Raw genomic sequence first — 19,947 nt, 5'->3', positions numbered from 1 at the left:
TGCTTTTCCACATTCGTTGCAAATGAATGGCTTTTCTCCAGTATGTAATCTCATATGAAGTTTAAGACTTCGTTCATGTGAAAATGCTTTTCCACATTCCTTGCAAATGAATGGCTTCTCTCCTGTATGGATTCTCATATGAACTATAAGATTATGTTTCTGGGAAAATGCTTTCCCACAGTCATTGCACATGAATTTCTGTCTGGTAGGATTTGTGATATCACTTGTAAGATTTTTTGTCTTGTAAAATGCTTTCTCACAGTCATGTGTTCTGAAAGGCTTCTCTCCATTGTGACTATTCCTTCTTTCTTGTTTTCACTTCCTTTTGCAAGTTTGTGGATGTTTTTCATTCACTGTTGAATTAATTTCATATGAATATTCATCATCTTCATTAGACTCACAGAATTCCTCTGGTTCTATTTGATATCCATCAATGGATCCAGAGACAAAAAGTCTCCATCACTGGTTCCACTAAAGGCAGCCATGTTGCTGTTTTCTTGATTTATGGAAGGCAGTGATTAATGCACCTTCAGTTGCACTTTTCAAAGGAAATATTCTAAAGAATATTCTGGATTCATTTTAGCCTTATATCCTGTCCCGTTCTGTAATGATAATGTGTTCAATTCACAACTTTTAACACAGAATTGTTACAAAATAATTACTGAATAAATCTGTTAAACAATTAAGTACTATATCTTGAAGGACTACAAACAGATTTCAACTGCTGATGTATGAATCTAATATTCAACACAAATTTTACTTGTGTTTAAATTTATTATACACATACAATAATTCACTGTTGTCTCATATGCTTAAGAGTTGCTATTGGTAATGTTCCCATGTAGTACCATTAAACAACAGGCATTTCCCAAAATCCTGATGCTAATCAAAAAAACTGATGAAGGAAGGAAGGTTCTTCTGAGGGAGAATCTGAAATCAAACAGTACAACACAGAGTTAGGAAACATAATGCCAGAACTGAGGTCAAATTCAATTCAGGTTCCCATAAAGGTCTCAGGCCAATTAACAAAGCGTGCATTTGATAGTTCTATCCAAACATGAATACAATCCCACCAAACGTTGTCCAGACACAGCATCAAAACATTCCTGAGGCAACAATGCTACAATAGATTAACAGTTAATATTGACACCCACCACCTCACATCTGTAAAAACCTTCTTTACTTGAACAACATCTTATTAATTCAAATCAAAGGCAAGAATGGAAAATGCAAGACACCAGCATAAATGTTTTGTGAGATAACAGCAGGAAGGGTACAGTACACAGCAAATGCTCAGTTATATGTGACCCAGCTACTCATAACACCATATTATCCACAAATGCGGTAGATAATAAGAAGAAAAAATAGTAAGGGTGAATTGAGTAGTAATTTGAAGAGAGATGAAAGTTTTCAAATTAGTTTCACTGATTGTTATTGTGGATACAATACAAGAGTAGCTATTATGACCAGCAACACTACTGACAGTCTTGGAAGGTATGTGCTGCTACATTTCTTCAATATGACATTGTTTTCAGAGCTATACGAACCAGAGCTTTTAATGAAGGAATAGCTTTCAGTGCACGTTGGAAATGGGTTAACTGGTGGTTAGAGTAGGGTAATGAACAAAGAGGGGTGGTGGTGAAGGAGATATGATATAAGGTTTATGTTTATACCTAAGAAAATTTCATATTACAGCATTTCTTCAAAATCTACATGAATGTATACATACATAAATACAAATGAATAGAGTAAAAAGCCCTTTTGGTTTTCAATGCTGCAAAGGTGGAATAAATATATTTTTTTTAAGTAATTTGTATTTTTCCTAATATACAAAAAACTTGGAAAAGTTAACATCTGAAGTGACAATTACCTTCAGTTTCTAGAGAAAGGGAAGTGCGATGTGACACACATTTTATTGATGAACTTTAATGTTTTATAGGTGTCATAATTATGGTCTCTTTATTTCAGATGGATTCGAAGTCACCATATGGGTTTTTTATTTTGACTTTGATAAGCTATGAATGTTTGACACTTAGAGAAAAAGGGGGTACTTACTTAAATATGACTTTGGGAAGAATATGATAGTTTAACGTTTCTTTTTTTGGTTATTCTTAAATCATTTCATTCCACTTTTATGTTAGCTAATTTTGGGAAACGAAAATATAAGCGGGAGTTTATATTAGCCTAGTTTGATACTTTGATCTTCAGCTAACTTCAGAGATGGCATTCAACAGGAAAGGTAGGCCACGTTACCAGTTAGGAGTTTTTTCATTTGTTTAAACGAGTGACATTTTGACCTCATAATATTTTGACCTTGAATAGTCCACATGGGCCAAATGGTGTGGCATCATTTCATTTCATCATTTACCTCGTCCAAGGAACTTGTGTCTGAGCTGTAACCTGCTCAGCAGATGGCATACCACACTTCACTCCTCCCATTGAGTGGAACATGTTATGACCATCTAAAGTTGCCACATTGTAACCAGCATTGTCATACACGGATATAGGATTGTGGACTGACTTCTGTAGACGTGTTTAATGTTACTGATGCCTCATCATTCAAGACTTCTCTATATGGTGGAGAAAAATCGTAGATTAGAGAGTATATCTATCAGTACTCGTGATCCATACTTTCTGTATAGATGAACACTTAACTCTATCTGAATTGGGGAGACAAATGACCATGATTGTACTGCCACAATTATATATAGCGTGTTGAAGCTGACAGACTCCCTCTGAATGTTACTGTCATCTTCCCTACGTTTGAAGACCCCTTCTATCAATAACCTAAGAGACTCTGGAACAAACTCACTACTTCCTGATATGAGTTGCTCTGCAGAGGTAAACAAATGACACTCATAAGGGCAACAACCAACCTCAACACAACTTTCAAGACCTGATTAAACAAACATCGAGAAACAAGTTAGAAATGCAATTTGACCGCCATTTTCTTTCAATAATTATTGGAAAAAGTGTCATGGGATTTTTTACGAATTTTGGGATTTACTTCCTATTGGTAATTAACTTCTGCATGTCCTGAGAGTATCAGCATACTGATCGAAATGTCTGGGTTCAACCCTAATTGTCCTGTGCTACAAGAACTCTCATATACACACACCTAAGAGAGAGAGAGAGAGAGAGAGAGCAGTTTTCTGTTGCTACCAAAAGACATTTTTCTTTTTTCTTCGCTACTGAGAGCCTATTATGTGTGTCCCTGAATGTCTAAGTGTGAGTGTGTATACATGTCTGTATGTATGAGTGTGAGTGTGTATGTAAGTGTGTGTATTCATGTGTGTGTAAGTGAGTGTATGCATGTGTATAAGTGTGTGTGTGTATTTATGTTTTTGTAAATGTGAGTGTATGCATGTGTGTGGAAGTGTGTGAGTATGTATGTGTATAAGTGTGTATGCATATGCTTGAGTGTAAGTGTATGTAGGCATGTGTGTAAGCATGTGTGTGTATGCATGTTTGTAAGTGTTTGTGTATGCATGTGCATAAGTGTGTGTATGCATATGCATGTATGTGTAAGAGTAAGTGTGTATGCATGAGAGAGAGAGAGAGAGAGAGAGAAAATGCCACCTAATCTGACACATCTGATCAATGTTAACTGTAGAAATAGATGGCAAAGTGCCATGCCCAGCACAAGACCGGAAATTCAGGTGTCGGATGTCGGCCTAAAATACTAACCAGTTAATAAATGAATATTGTCTGTAGAGAAACTAACTACTACAGAAAACTAACTGACCACTGTAGTAGGCCAACCATGAAGACTCACAAAGCGCTGTAGAAATGAAGAAAGTGGTGATCACTAGATATCTTATTCACGTGAGCTTCATCTCATTCCTAACAAAGAAGCAACTTTCACCCAGATTCCCTCATCATTCATCTACAATTAGAATCGCAATAAAATATCAATTAAATAAACTCGTTCCCATTCACCCAAAACCTCCTCCTAACAGCTCTTCCCAGTCTAACCAAGGCCATGGACTGCAATGAGGCCCACTTGCCTCCAATGGAACAAGTCAATTCTAAATGAGTAGTAACAAGAAGGGGCGGAAAGGAAAATAAATAAGCTCTATTTTATCAGGAATCATTGTTCAGTACTACTGTCCGACATGCAAATTATTTACTTTTTACATTTTCATTCTAAGAAATCAAGCATATATATCATCTCTTATAATTCCTGTATAGTACTCAATGTGAAACACATTTTTCAGACCTTTTCGGGCCATTCTCCTTCACCTCTCTTTAACCGCTAATAAATTGGTCTGTCAACTGTTAAGCACTTACAAGGGATCCGCACCGGTGAAAAGTACTTACAGACAGCAGACAGACAGGTAAAACTACTGATTTTTTGTAGTAAGATTCTGCATCAGACTATTATTCTGAGTAGGACGCCTGCCTCCATCCATATGGAACCTTTAAATGGAGCTTTTTATAGAAACCAACTGTATATATATTTTTTTAATAAGTTTCGTTTTCAACTTGGTGAATAGGTTTAAATTGTATTATAGATATTTTGTGTCCATTTTACTGTAAACATTGTTTAGTCTATTTTGGAATGTTACTTCTGTAATTTGTTCATTTATGTTAATTGTTAAGCAGTTCTTGAACAGACTGTTTATGCTGGTAGTTATCAGTGTTGGAACTACACTGTAACAGGTATGAGTTTCTGGAAATAGACGTTTCTTTAGGATCAAGGTTTTTCATGACTGACAGAGTATATCAGTAGAAGAAGTCTCCAGTGTTAAGAACACTTCTTTGGAAAGGTTAAATTCGTTTGCTTATATTGGATGTAACTTAGAGTAACACAGATGTAAGTTTATTTCTTTACTGAAATTTGTATATACGGTATTCTATTTCATGTATGTGGTGTTTTCTAGTTATATTCAAACTATTGTCAATTCTATGTTTATTATGGAATTTCTATCTCACAGTTTTAGTAAGTTTGTATATTTTGTTATTTTCAGTTTCTTGAACCTCGTCGCCTTGTACTAGCATGGTACTCATCATTGGTTCTGTGGTCTTGGAGTACTGACCAACTATAAGTCCTTACAGTAATGGTCAACCTAAGTTGTAGTCCTTAGTGTTACGTGAATTTAAAGCTTTAAGTTGGTTTAAAGTATTTTGTGACACTAACTTGAACTTTATATCTAATTTTAATAAAGTAAAATCTGCTCGCCTCAAAGAGAAAGCTACACTGGCAGGGTTGATAGAAAAAAACAAAAGTGATGGAAGAGCAAGAGCTCAGACTTAAGCAAAAGAAGAGAAAAAAGAAAGCAATTAGAATTAGAAACAAAATTGCAATGTCTCAAGCAAGAGAAAGAGTTTATGCTGAAGCTAACAAAATCTTGGATATCATGACAAAAGATACTCCTTCCCAGTTGAATCCAAATATAGAGCCGATCCAACCACAACCTTTGGATACAAAAGCAGACTCTCCTCAGTTGAAAGCGAGCGTTCCCTGTAGTTCTACCCTAAGCCAAATCTTGATATGCAACCACATTACCAACAAGAAATGCTCCTGAAGACATAGCAGCACAAGACTATAGAAATGTTGCTTCCAAGCATAGAAGGGCCAAAATTTAAAGGTAATCCTATGAGTTTGCCACTTTCATGATGGCAATTGATGCCAGAATTGCCCCAAATGCTTCGGGTGATGCTGACAAACTGTACTACTTGGATCAGCAACTTGTCAAGAGTATGGTGATCCCTACAAGGTGTCAATGGCATATATTAAGAAACTTATTTCTTGGTCTGCATTGAAACATAAAAGATCCTCCTTTATTCCGTATTAAATGCAGACATACAATAACCAACCTGTCACACATGGAAGTACTAAATCATCTTCCTAACCTTCAAGCAGTTGTTAAAAAACTTCCTACATACCTTCGGAACAAGTGGTGTAGCCTGGCTGGACATTTGAGGGAAGAAAAGAGAGGAGTTGATTTTGCAGATTTGGTTGAATTTGTTTATAGAAAGGCAAAGGCAGCAAACGACCCAACATTCAGCAAGTTTGCCCTTCAAAATAATTATTCAAAGCCTGAAAATAATAATAATAATAATAATAATAATAATAATAATAATAATAATAATAATAATAATAATAATAATAATAATAACAATAATAATAACAACAATAATAATAATAATAATAATGAGGTAGCATAAAAGATACTAATTTATAATACTTGGGTAATAACAGTAATGTTATTGGTGAGAGAAAAAAGGCATTGAGAGTTATAACAGTTAGTGCACAAATTATATAACTTAAATTTCAACTAGAGGACCTTAGGTGGTTACAGTAGTCAGGTCCAGAGGCTAAATACGAAAAATTGAATGTAGATGAAAAAACTTTAACTAGGGTAATATTCACAGTAATAATAATAAAGTAAAATATCAGCCATAAATATATAATAATGACAGAATCTGCAGATGACATCTTGCCAATACAAAGATTAAGTCCTTTAGGGGACAAATGCCTCATTTTCCCATCTTTCCCACAATTTAGATCATCTTGCTTCACTCCTTAGGATGCTTTGTATGAGCGAGTTGCTGCTGTTTCTCACTTGGGTTACCAGACTGGACATTGTTCGCCTTACAATGATTTTTAAATTGTCCAGGTGGTTTTCTATGAACACCTGTGTAGCGAAGTGGTAGCGGGGAGTGTTGTGAGGCGTCTCAAAATGTCATGGTGCACAACAGCGATACATCTCATGGTCTCTCGGGTATAGTTCATCCAGAGGGAACACCCATAGATATTGTAGCAGTACGAGCGGAAGAGCAGCAGTTTCACGTCTCGGTGACCGAGAGCAAACTTCCTTACAATCATGTTGCCAGTTGCACATAGTTTACGACGCCTCTGTTCTATGTCTGCCGTACCTTTAGGTCGTCCGTGATAATGGGACCTAAATACAGAAATTCATGCACAAATTCCAGCCGATGGTTTCCGAGGAAAATTTGTTTCTGCAATATGCTTAAGCGATTTTGGGAGCAGCGGCATGCACTGGGTCTTGGTTTCGTTCCCCTGCATATTGGCCGCAAGTGTCGATGAGTCGTTGGAGACCTTGCTCTGATGGGGAAATCAGAACCATATCGTCGGCGTAACAGAGGTTGTTTATAGTTGTTTCATTGACAGTGCATCAGATTGGGAGTGAGTTCACTTTGACATTCAAGGCATCTGTGTATGTATTAAACAAGTAAGGAGAGAGAATGCCCCCTTGCCGAAGCCCATTTAGGGAGCCGAAGGTGTACGATAATACGTTACCCCATTTGACACAGAATTGCTGTGTAAAATGCCAAGTAGATAAAGGGGTGTGCTCCTTTTGTGAAGCTTCGGAAGAAGCTTCATGTGGTTTACTCTGTCAAATGCTTTTCCCATATCCACAAAACAAAGGAAAACAGGAGAGGCTGATGATAGGTAGTAATTCAGCAATTCTTTCAGTATGTAGATGCAGGTGTCGGTTGAGTGGTTTGCTTTAAACCCGACTGGTTGTCAGTGGTGTGTAGAAAGGGAGAAAGCCAATCACTAGAAGAACCGACTCAGTATCTATGATGCGATTGTTTGTGATTGCAATTGGCCGGTAGTTGCCAGGGTCAGCTGCCTCCTTTAGCTTGGTTTTTGATTAATCGTATCAAATGAACTATGGATAGGGAAGTCTGGAAGAAACTGGTGAATTATGCACGCATTGAATAGGGCAGCTAGCAAATTATAAATAATCAAGATGACAGAATTTGAAAGCCTCTGCAGGGAAGACCATCACAGACCGGGCAATTTATTATAGGAAGGCTGTTTATGGCATCGCTGATGTTAAATGAAGTAATAACAGTCTGCAAAATGAAATTGAATGTTTTCAGTAAGGAGGTTATCTGCATCCCTTCAGGAATCTTGATCATTTATGCAATTCAGGATATTGTTGAAGTGATCTCCCCACATACTTGCGATAGCCTCGTCTCCAACTGCTTCCCCTACTCTCTGTGATAGCTTTTTAGTTTTGGGATTTAAGGACTAGATATCTTTCCAAAGACGAGAATAATCACCAGATTCTAAGTTTCTAGACATTGCATCGGCTCTTAGTTGGTTTTTATTTAATCTGCAGTGCTTAAGAGCAAGTTTGAACTGCACTCTTGCCTGTCTCATTAGTAATGCAGGGTGTCCTTCCCTCGGGCTACCATTTTGCCTTCACAGTAAAAACATTTCTCGTGATTATGTATACAGATCTTTAACCCAGTCAATCTATAGGCAGCCCTGCCCGAAGCAAGCATAGCGGAGATTATGTTCGAATAGAATTCATTCAGATTCCTCCTATGGTGGTCATTTCTACAATTTGTGTTAGTACAAAGTAAGGCATCTGCCGGTTGAACTATTGATTGCAACCTGGTTTCCGTGGTCACCCTAAAGTATCTGGTTTTCTTTTTTTGGTTGGTAAAAAATCCCAGTTTACTCCTGTGGGCAGTCATTTTTTTAGGGGGTTCCAACACGTAGGGAGGGATGGGGTAACTGAATGACACCTGTAATGGTGTGTGATCGTAGCCCATTGCAAGATTGTAGCGAATATTGCAGGTCATAATAGAATCATGAAGTTGTGGAGATGTGATGCAGTGGTCCAGCCAGGAGGTTGTAATAGCGTCCATTCTATGAGTAGGAGGGAGGGAGGAGCATTACATCGCTAATTTGGAGAGTATGATTTTGACAGAAGCGAGTAAGTTCATTATAAAATTGTTTTGTGGGGTGAGAATTAAGGTCCCCGATTATACAAATATGATCAGCAGGAGAATTGTGAATAATACTGTGTAACTCCCCTAGGATCATGCAGTAATGATCAAATTACTGTTATTTTCCCAGGGCATATAAACATTAATTATTAGGATTTTAGAGTTCCCTACTGTCACTTGAAGCCCCAGCAATCTGTCACTCCTGTAGGTCATCACCTTTATCATATTGTCTAACGATTCGCACAGGAAAGAAAGACCCCCTTTTGGGCAACAGGCTACGATTTGATCTGTAACTTACATCAATGAAGTCGAGAAGGTTCTGAAGTTTTCATGAAATGAATCGCAGATGACAAGGTTATGTGGCCAGAGGAGCGTTTCTTGCAATGCAATGATGCCTTTGAGGTTTTTTCAGAACATGTTTAGGAGAGGAATGTTCCACTTGAGGCCAAAAATATTCCAAGAGATTATGTTTAATGTATCCATGGCTACTCACAAAGATGGGAGATGAATGCGCTGATCATTTGGGTGGATGGGGGCTTAGCCAGGGGGAGTGGGCAGTCACTCGCCGAGGGCGGTTGGCTGGCACTTGTGGTGGAAATGGCTCTGGTTGGGGTGTCAGTAAGTTCCCCTGGGGGGTGTTGGTCCCGGATTAAGTTATATCTTGAAACTAATATACTAGGACCGAAATTCTCGCCTCTAAGAAAGTCGAGGTGTTGAAATAGGCAGCTAATCCTGTACGCCAATTTATGTTTACTTTTGCATGGGAGTTTGTGAGAGATGAGTGGGTCAGAGCCAGTGAGAAACTTGACTCTCTCCACTATGGCATCTAGCATCAGCGGTGAGCGCAGATTGTGAATTACTACGTGACATCTCTTCTTAGGTGTTAGGCGAGGTGAAACAAGAATGTTAGGCTCCGGTCCAGCGGTCAAAGGAGATGTTCTTCTCTTCTTTCTGCTTGTTTTGTATCTACCAGCCGCCAGACCCCTCATGGTCACTCTCATCTGCATCCACGATCGGCGGTTGGAAGGGGGGGAGAGATAGGGTGGGGAGAATCACGAGGGCTGGTAATCATCACTGGAGATTTATCTTCCACCGAAGTCACTGGGGAGGGAGAAAAAATTGGGAGATCAACAGTCCCCTCAGAATGGTCTAAAGGTGATGGGGGCACTTCCGTGTTGCTGGGAGGAGAGGAAAAACTGGATGCCGCATTCAAAGGAGTCTGGTGGCTATCCGTGTGATTGTCCATTGATTCCTGCACTCCTTTGATTGCATCCCAGATCCGTGCAAGATTATTTGTTTCCACAGATTCTTGAGAATTTATCATTTGTCTCCTTGATTTTTTCATAGTATTTCCAATTATTTCTGAGAGGGATTTTGCTGTTTGGGAGGCATTTTCTGCAGTGTGGTACACCACATGTAGGCTTAGGTCAGCAGGCCCCGTTGGAGGCAGATTGTAAGCGTCATCGGCTTCAAGCTCAAATACTGTTAACAAAAGAACAAAAGTTCAAGCTTTGCTACCCAAGCAGAACTGAATCCAGAAAATAGAAAGACATCAATAGTGTCTGAGAAAGAGAAATGTCCAATGAGGAAGAAAAACCATGATCTTGATGAATGTTGGAATTTTGCTAAGAAGTCCTCTGAAGAAAAAATAGATTTCCTTAAGGAGAGAAGGTTATGCTTTGGACTCTATGGTCTCAACCATACTTCTAAAGGGTGTATGAAAAAGAAGCAATGTAAGACATGCTGTAAGAGGCATTTCACATCAATGCATATCGAAGGATTCAAGCTACATAAAGAGAATGATAGCTCCTCTAGCAAAGTAGCAAGTGATATTATTGTTGGCACATGTACTACCAATCATATCTGTGAAGTAAATACAATATTACAGGCTATTCTCCAAGTAAAAGTATATCAGAAAGGAAACAAAGTAGTTTTGGACACTTATGCCTTTTTTGATAATGGCAGCACTGGTTGTTCCATCACAGAGAGTTTACAAGAGCAGATAGGTGCATCTGGAACCGAGACATGTTTAAAGCTCCAAACCATGCATGGGGTAAGTATTGTGAATACTTTGGCAGTTAATAATTTGTGGTACAGATATGGAAGGAAACAACACTACTGATCTGCCTAAAACCTTCGATCATCAAGATATCCCAGTGATTCATCAACAGATACTAAAACCAGAATTGCTCAAAAAGGTAGCCGGTCTGAGGAATGTTGCTGATCTGATTCCTGATTATAGAAAAGATCTGGAGATTGGTTTATTGATTGGCAGTAATTACTCTAAAGTACTGCAACCTGCAACCATTAGAGGTGCTTCCAGCCAAGGGTCAAGATTCCTTTGCAGTTCTTTACCACCATGGATGGACTGTTAGTGGCACTCTACATTCTAAATACTCCCCAGAGAAGAACAGTATTTCATATCCCCATTTCTGTCTTCAGAAAGTTGAAAGGGTAAAGGAGTGTATTCATCCTGCAGCTGTGACCCATAAGTTTGAAAGAGACTTTAGTGAGAAAGATGTTGGTAGAGTTCCTGATGAGAAAGGTCTGTCACAAGATCATCAACAGTTCCTCAAAGAAGTGGCAGAAAACATTCAATTTACTAATGGACACTACCAGCTTGCTTCCCCTAAAATTTAGAACTAATAAAGTTAACTTGGTAAACAATAGAGAACAGGCAGTGAAACAAGCACAATGGCAAAGAAGAAAAATGAAACTAAAACCAAAGTACCATGAAGATTATGTGGAATTTGTTGAGAAATTGGTATCTAAAGGATATACTTATAAGGTTCCAGAGGATCGGTCATATGATGAAAAGCCTGCATGGTATATACCTCATCATGATGTCTACCATCCAAAAAAAAAAATTATAGTAGTGTTTGACTGTAGTGCTAAATACCTGGGTAGTTCCCTAAATGACAAGTTGATGCAAAGTCCTGATGTGACGAATTCCCTGGTTGGAGTTCTCATCAGATTTTGTGTGGAAAGGGTGGCCTTGATGGGTGACATAGAATCTATGTTTTACCAAGATCTGGTACCAAAAGTCCAACATAGATATCTAAGTTTCTTATGTTGGCCTGGTGGTGAAATTGAAAGCGAACTTAAAGAGTATCGACTGGTTGTTCACATCTTTGGAGCAGCATCATCACCCAGCATCGCCAATTACGCTTTGAGGGCAGCAGCTGACCATGCAAAGGAAAAGTATGGTCCAGATATAGAATGCACCATTAAGACTAATTTTTATGTGGATGATTATTTAAAGTCTGAACATTCAGAAGAGCAGGCATTAAGACTTGTGAAAGATGTTACAGCAGCGTTGAAAGAAAGAGGTTTTCTGCTGACAAAGTTTGTGAGTAACAGCAAGCTGGTGTTGAAATCAATCGAGCAAGAGGACTGTTCAGAAGATCTACAAACATGTAATCTTGACTATGATGAACTTCATGCAGAACTTTCTCCGCAAGCTTGGACCCAAAACCACTTACAAGGAGAGGCATTTTGTCAACAGTATGATCCTCTTGGGTTTGAAGTTCCTTTTCTTTTGCCAGCTAAGAGAATTCGTCGAGAAGTTTGTCAGGATAACACCTTGGGATGGGAGGATGTTATTCCCAAAGAATATCAGAGGCCCCCTGGAGAAGGTGGCTTGATGGTTTACCAAGCCTAGGTAACTTAAAGATTCCAAGATGTGTCAAACCAAAAGAATTTGGTAGAGTAACTTCCACACAGCTGCACATGTTTTCAGATGCTAGTAATGAAGGCTATGGTGCTGCAGCATACATAAGACTTTCCGATAGCAGTGGGAGGATTTCTACTGCTCTGCTTATGGGAGAGTCTAGAGTGTGTCCTGTAAAGGCAACAAACATACCCCGACTGGAATTGACAGATGCAGTGGTGTCCATAAATCTAGCACAACACACTTTGAAAGACTACAGATTACATTGGTACAGGCATTCTATCACACAGATTCTACAACACTTCTTCACTATATTTTTAGTGATAGTAAAAGGCTTCCTATCTTTGTTTCAAATAGAGTGATAGTAATTAAGGATTTATCTGAAAATGAACTGTGGAGATATGTTCAGAGTAAAGAGAATCCTGCTGATATTGCATCAAGAGCTTTCACAAGTCAGCAAATGCTGAACAGTGACATTTGGTTTGATGGCCCATATTTTCTTAGAGGACCAGAGGAGCTGTGGAAAAATGACATGCCCTAAGATGATGTTGAACTGGAAGGATTTAAAACTGTTACAGTACATCCAGAAGATGAGGAGGGAAATGCTGGTTGATAAGTTTTTTTCTTAAGTTTTAGTTCTTAAAATTGGCATCGGTTGAGGAAGGCTGTTGCTGTGTATTAGTCTTTTTTTCATACTGAAATCTGAGAAACAAACTAGACTCAATGGTTCAATTACAGCAGATGAATTAGATGCTGCTGGAAAAACAGTTATCAGATATATCCAGAAGAAAGCTTTTAGTGAGGAAGAGACACTTGCAAAAAAGCAAAGGGTCAAGGGGCCGAGGACTTTGTAGCAGCAGTAGTATTTATAAACTAGATCCTTCATTGATCCTCAAGACAAGCTTCCTCACTTTAATGGACTGCTCTCCAAAGCAGAAATTTCAGATGATGAGAAGCATCCAATGATATTACCTAGACTGAGTCATATCACCACTTTGATTATTCATTGCACATAATGAAAAATTAGCTCATGCTGGACCCCACCCATGTGATAGCAAAGATCTTTTACTTGGGTTATCCATACCAATGTAAGTGTCTGCCATGTTCTACAAAGATGTGTCACTTGTAGAAAAATGAGAAACTCGGTTCTAAACCTGAAGATGGCTGATTTACCATTTGAAAGAGTAATTCCAGCCGTTCCATTCACACACAAAGGTGTTGACTTTTTTGGGCCACAGGAAGTCAAAGAATGAAGGCAAACCAGGAAGAGATACGGTGTATTATTTACTTGTTTGTCTACCAGAGCAATTCATACTGAGACAGCCAATTCCTCAGACACACCGTCCTTCATAAATGCTTTAAGAAGGTTTGTTTCTAGAATAGGAAATGTAAAGAAGACTTGGTGTGACAATGGGACAAACTTTCATGGAGTGAGAAGGAGTTGAGGAAGTCACTGCAAGAGATAAATGATGATCATATCAGGGCTGTCCTTTCAAAAGAAAGCATCAGCTGGACCTTCAATCCCCCTACAGCTAGTCATATGGGAGGTGTGTGGAAACGTCAAATTAGAACTGTGAGAAAGGTCTTGACTCTTCTCTTCAAAGAACATGCTGGACGACTGGATGATGAGAGTTACCAAACTCTTCTCACAGAAGTTGAGGCTATAGTGAATGACCGTCCTTTGACCTCAGTCAGTGATAGCCCAGATGACTTACAGCCACTCAGTCCAGCACAGCTTCTCACACAGAAATCAAGTGTCGTGATGCCACCACCTGGTGTTTTTTAGAAAGGAGATATGTATCTGAGACAGAGGTGGCGCTATGTTCAATTCTTGTCCAACTTATTCTGGACTAGATGTCGAAGAGAATATATATCAACATTTACAAGAGACGGAAGTGGAACAAGTAAAAGCGGCACCTTCAGGCTGGTGATATTGTCCTTGTAAAAGATGATATTCAGTTAAGGAGCAACTGGATGATGATTCATGTTATCAGCACTGAAAAGGACAGAACTGGTTTTGTAAGAAGTGTATTCTTAAACACACAAACATCAGAGCTCCATCGACACATTCTAAAGCTTGTTCTTCTCCTTGCAGGAGAGGAACAATGATTATATTAGTTACTTTTATGTGGATGAAAGGACTTGAGAGTATATTGCATTTATTATAAATGTTATTTATATCATCTGCATTTATAGATATGGTTGATTTTGGTAAACAAATAATTTGTTTATAGGGCCGAGAATGTAAACACAGTTTCGTTTTTCAACTTGGTGAATAGGGTTGTGTTATAGATATTTTGTGTCCGTTTTTACATGTAAACATTGTTTAGTCTATTTTGGATTGTAACTTCTGTGATTTGTTCGTTTATGTTAATTGTTGTTGTGTAATTCTTGAACAGACTATCTATGCTGAGTTATCAGTTTTGGAACTACACTGTAACAATTATGAGTTTTTGGAAATAAACGTTTCTTTAGGATCAAAGTTTTTGATGACTGACAGAGAAGTCTTCAGTGTTAAGAACACTTCTTTGGAAATTCGTTTTGCTTATAGTGGATGTAACTTCGAGTAACACAGATGTAAGTTTATTTCTTTACTGAAATTTTTATATATTCTATTTCATGTATAAGGTGTTTTGTAGTTATATTCAAACTATTGCTAATTCTTTGTTTATTATGGAATTTCTATCTAACAGTTTGTATATTTTGTTGTTTTCAGTTTCTTGAACCTCGTCACCTTGTACTACTAGCATGGTACTCATCATTGGTTCTGTGGTCTTGGAATACTGACCAACTATAAGCCCTTACAGTAATGGTTAATTTTAGTTGTAGTGCTAAGTGTTACGTGAATTTAAAGCTTTAAAGTGTTTTGTGACATCAGCTTGAACTATATATCAAATTTAACCAGAGGCTTTGAAGACAACGGCAGCTACAGAACCAAGTAATAAGGAGGCTTTATGGAAATAAAATGATGTCTCCCCATGTGACACATACGTAGGCCTCATGAATCTGCAAGAATATAATCGGGTAGTAAAGAGGCCACCAGATAAATGTAAAAGACCATAAAAAATGACTCTAGGCCTAGAACAATCCGTCACAAGCAGTTCCCCTTCTCTGGTCTACATTGTCTAATACGAGAATGGTACTAAAGTAGAAGCTCAAAAAATTGTCAGTTTTCATAATTCACAATGAATAAAACTAACACTCGGTGAGCAAATCCACAATTCAAAATTTGCGAGAGAGAGAGAGAGAGAGAGAGAGAGAGAGAGAGAGAGAGAGAGAGAGAGAGAGAGAGAGAGAGAGAGTTACTTTTATCTTCCTTTACAAGATTTTAATTCCATATTCCAATCTGGTTTGTTATGAGAAATGAATGAAGTACGATGAATAATCATGATGAATGAACAGGTTCATTTCTGTGAACAGAGACAAGCGTGTCAGCCACTGATGCTGAAATAAATTCAACCACAAACCTCATACATTTGTACTGATGTATGAAGCGAAATGGACGTCACATTCTTAACACCTAAAACATGACCAATTTATCTTCAGTTAGGCCTACTTATTAGCCACTGCCTACCACACCAGAACGGTAGTACATGCTAATATTATGATCTCCCTGCAGAGAGAGAGAGAGAGAGAGAGAGAGAGAGAGAGAGAGAGAGAGAGAATTGTCATCATCTTACACTCGATCTGGGCATCAGAGCCATAAAATGAAAATATTTCAGATGATTAATTAATCAATAATGTGAGAAGCACAGATATCCCGATACACACATAAGAGCAAACCTAATAAATACGACAGGAATATTATAGCAGAAAACACACAAAAAAAGGAGATATTTTTTCAGAAAAGAATAGGCTGTGCTGTATTAATTACCCTAGAAATTAAAACGATCCTTATCAGGAGATTATTACCTAGTGATGTTTTTCAAACAATCGCCGGTTGTTTAAGAGACAACACAAACAAAACACCCTTACACTTCAGTACCACACACGCGCACAAACGAACTCACTAACAGAAATATACGAACTTGATACGAGAATCGTCAGACAAGAATAGCATCAAATTATGTCTTGAAAATAAACAAAAAGTCACATCGGACTTGATAGAAGCATTAACGTCTTTTAGATTAGGATTACATGATTATTAAATAATATATATAAATAACAATAGACTAAGTACGTATCACACGACTATGGCCTGCTCTGCTCAGCTCTGATCTGCTCTGCTCAGCTCCTGCTCTGCTCAGCGGGTCTCTTTCGCTACTGCTGACTCATGACAACCTCGTCAAAGTCAACGTTTACTAAAACATTGCCCCGTGACTACCATCTCACTCCAATTCTTCTTTCTTCACTACTCATTCTCTTAGGATACACACACACCACACACACACACACACACACACACACACACACACATATATATATATATATATATATATATTTATATATATATATATATATATATATATATATATATATATATATATATATATATATATAAGTCATAGTCACATTTCCGCGATTCATATACTATATCGAGCTACAATGTCTTTAATATCTAATTCGCTCTACCTGCGGAATAACGCTTCACTGACGTTCCTGGGTTTGAAAGGATCCATAGGTTCGCGCCCTGGTCCAGGCAAATCTATTATCGGGAAAAATTCCCCTTCGGTTTAAGCATATATGAAAATATATTAATTCCGAGGTAGAGCGAATTAGATATTAAAGGACATTGTAGCTCGATATATATATATATATATATATATATATATATATATATATATATATATATATATATATATATACAGAGAGAGAGAGAGAGAGAGAGAGAGAGAGAGAGAGTTTCTGTACAAATAACATAAATGATCAAGTATATTACTACAGTCTTGCACGAAATAGTTCGCCATATCTAACAATGCAAACCCTTTACTTCGTAATAAATGTTTAAAAACATATTTTAAGAGAGAGAGAGAGAGAGAGAGAGAGAGAGAGAGAGAGAGAGAGAGAGAGAATATTGCAGAAAATGTACAAAGTACTACATACGTTCATACAAAACGCCAAAACGCGAACGTTAACCTCCAAAACTAATGACAAAGTCCGACCCCTCCCAACCCCCTTCGCTAACCGACAAATCCTTCCGTCGCCCACCTACCCCTCTCTATCAACCCCCCCCTCCCTAGGGAACGGGACGGATATGTTTTTGTGGAGGCTGAAGAAGGCAGCTTGTTTGGGCTGCAGTTAGTGCCACAGAGAGAGAGAGAGAGAGAGAGAGAGAGAGAGAGAGAGAGAGAGAGAGAGAGGCGGGTTGTTGCATCTGGGCTAAACTGACAACCCCGCTGGTTCCATTGACTCCCTGAGGATTCATATTTTAAAATATTCTTCATAAATTACCTATAAGATTATTTGACCTTTGAATGGTTTTCAGATACAGATACCAATAGAAACTACTTCCCTATGAAACTAATTTATGATTTTCTTAGTTTATAGCCTTTCTTATGTGGACTGTTCCAAGCTAAGTCTGAAGGTGCTGCTCATAGGAAGAGCATCCATTGTTTCGAAACAAGCACCCAGTGGCCTCTGAGAGAGAGAGAGAGAGAGAGAGAGAGAGAGAGAGAGAGAGAGAGAGAGAGAAACCCTTTACAAGGTATGTCATTTGAAACGAGTAGGTAGTACCTAGATACTTCCACTTAAATGAAATTGGACAAAACAAATACTAAGGTAAAGAAAGACTCCAAGAGAAGAAAACAGAGCTATAAAATGAAGAGGCGATCTTCGCTTCAGGCCTTTTGTTCTTTTCTGAACGTTTATGAGAAAATTTCGAGAATTCTAAATATTTACAAACGGCTCCTTCAGCCCCAGTGAGGTTAAAACGCTCGTCATGGCTCTCTCTCTCTCTCTCTCTCTCTCTCTCTCTCAACGTTACTTCAGATCATTTTTTCAATAATTTTAAAACGGAGACAAAATGTGCTTTAAAAAATATGTCTGTCTCTGCTCATGATTAAAAGAGTATCCTATCAGTCCTGGCTAATAGTACTATCTAGACGAGACTCGCTCGACCATTCTGGCATGAAAAAAGGTCATATTATCAATATGATGAAAATCAACTGACATCTTTCACTTACGTCAATCAGCTAGATAAACAAAATACAAAGGTATTGAATGAAACATAAATTTTTTACCGTTAAACCTCACCTTAGACGACGACTTGATGTGGTGGAAATAGGCGTTGTTATGCCGCCAAGAGCTGTTCAAATCAAACTGTAGTACGTACTAAGTAAGCTCTTCCATCCAGACTGTATGAAACGACACCAGTCATGATTCATGGGAAAATATTCCAAGAAAATAGATGACGACGCATCATCTCTTGTCAACTTGGTCTCTTGGTTCCTTCCTTCCTTTCATAAACAGAAAATGGACAGTTTTCGTTTAAATAGTACCTATGATCCTTTTCGTCAAATAGAAACACTGATGATGATGCTGACTGGCCAGGGCGGCGGCGGTTTTCTTTACCACCCTATCATACAGATGATTCAGAATTATCGTTTTTTCACCAAAACATCGCAAAATATATTGTATGCATGTGAAAAATTATCGTATCTGTTATCACTACACCCTGCTCTACAGTAATCAACAACATTTCTTGGTATAAAAATAAATGCATGTATATCTTTTATACATTTATAATGGTAAGGCAAAAATAGTATAAATCAAACTCTTCTCTTATTTATAAAAAAAAAAAAAAAAAAACAATGTGACATTTTACAGAGAATAAACATAGATTTCCATTCCTGTCTGTACCACTACTGATGATGTGAACTTGAACTCAAACTAATCTGAGAGAAATATTATATATATATATATTTATATATATATATATATATATATATATATATATATATATATATATATATATATATATATATATATATATATATATATGCTTACTATGTCACTAAATAGCGCGTGACAATATATTTAGCCAAGGCCAAAGGAAAAGTAAGAGGAGGAGCACCTCCTTTTATTTTTCCTGCGTATAGTACATATATTTCAGCATAATTGCCTCGTTCCACGGAGAGAGAGAGAGAGAGAGAGAGAGAGAGAGAGAGAGAGAGAGAGAGAGAGAGGAGTAATTGAGTAGAGGGTGTGATGAAAACACTCAAGGTATCAGTACAATTAGCCTACCTATCTCAATAATCTCAAACACAATTATCTACATATCTTAAAGGGAAATTATCTATTTACATTTTCATCCTTTTCAATTGGAAACATTAATCTTTAAATAAAAATGCTTTTTAACCATCTGAAAATAAACAATTATCAGTATTATCGCATAAAATGTATGATAGTTGGAGCTGGTATCGTACATCGTACCAGAGAGAGTTTAATCGTACATGAACGATAATTATCGTACGTGTGGAAGCTCTCTCTCTCTCTCTGTATGTCTGTCTGTCTCTCTCTCCTCGCCCGGTGTCGTACTCGTATTGTTATTGTTTCATGGCTGCTTGAAGTAGTTCTGTCATATCTCCTCCTTTGGGACTAAGTACTGTTCCCTCTTCCTTCAT

At 37.8% G+C, this 19,947-nt stretch overlaps 1 long non-coding RNA gene and 1 pseudogene across 1 annotated transcript; one reads left to right on the top strand and one right to left on the bottom strand.

Annotated features, from left to right (window-relative positions):
- The window catches only part of LOC135204737 (zinc finger protein OZF-like), a 500,203-nt pseudogene that overhangs the window by 308,885 nt on the left and 171,371 nt on the right, over positions 1-19,947 (top strand).
- On the bottom strand, positions 839-18,830 carry LOC135204462 (uncharacterized). The gene is made up of 3 exons (XR_010312233.1): positions 18,578-18,830; positions 5,890-6,043; positions 839-930 (listed from the first exon to the last, which is right to left on the bottom strand). It is a non-coding gene; the product is annotated as an uncharacterized LOC135204462 (long non-coding RNA).

The sequence above is a fragment of the Macrobrachium nipponense genome, chromosome 47, assembly GCF_015104395.2.
Source record: "Macrobrachium nipponense isolate FS-2020 chromosome 47, ASM1510439v2, whole genome shotgun sequence".
In the NCBI taxonomy this organism is placed as follows: domain Eukaryota; kingdom Metazoa; phylum Arthropoda; class Malacostraca; order Decapoda; family Palaemonidae; genus Macrobrachium; species Macrobrachium nipponense.
The sequence above is the reverse complement of the archived record's forward strand: the minus strand, read 5'-3'. Positions and strand labels throughout refer to the sequence as shown.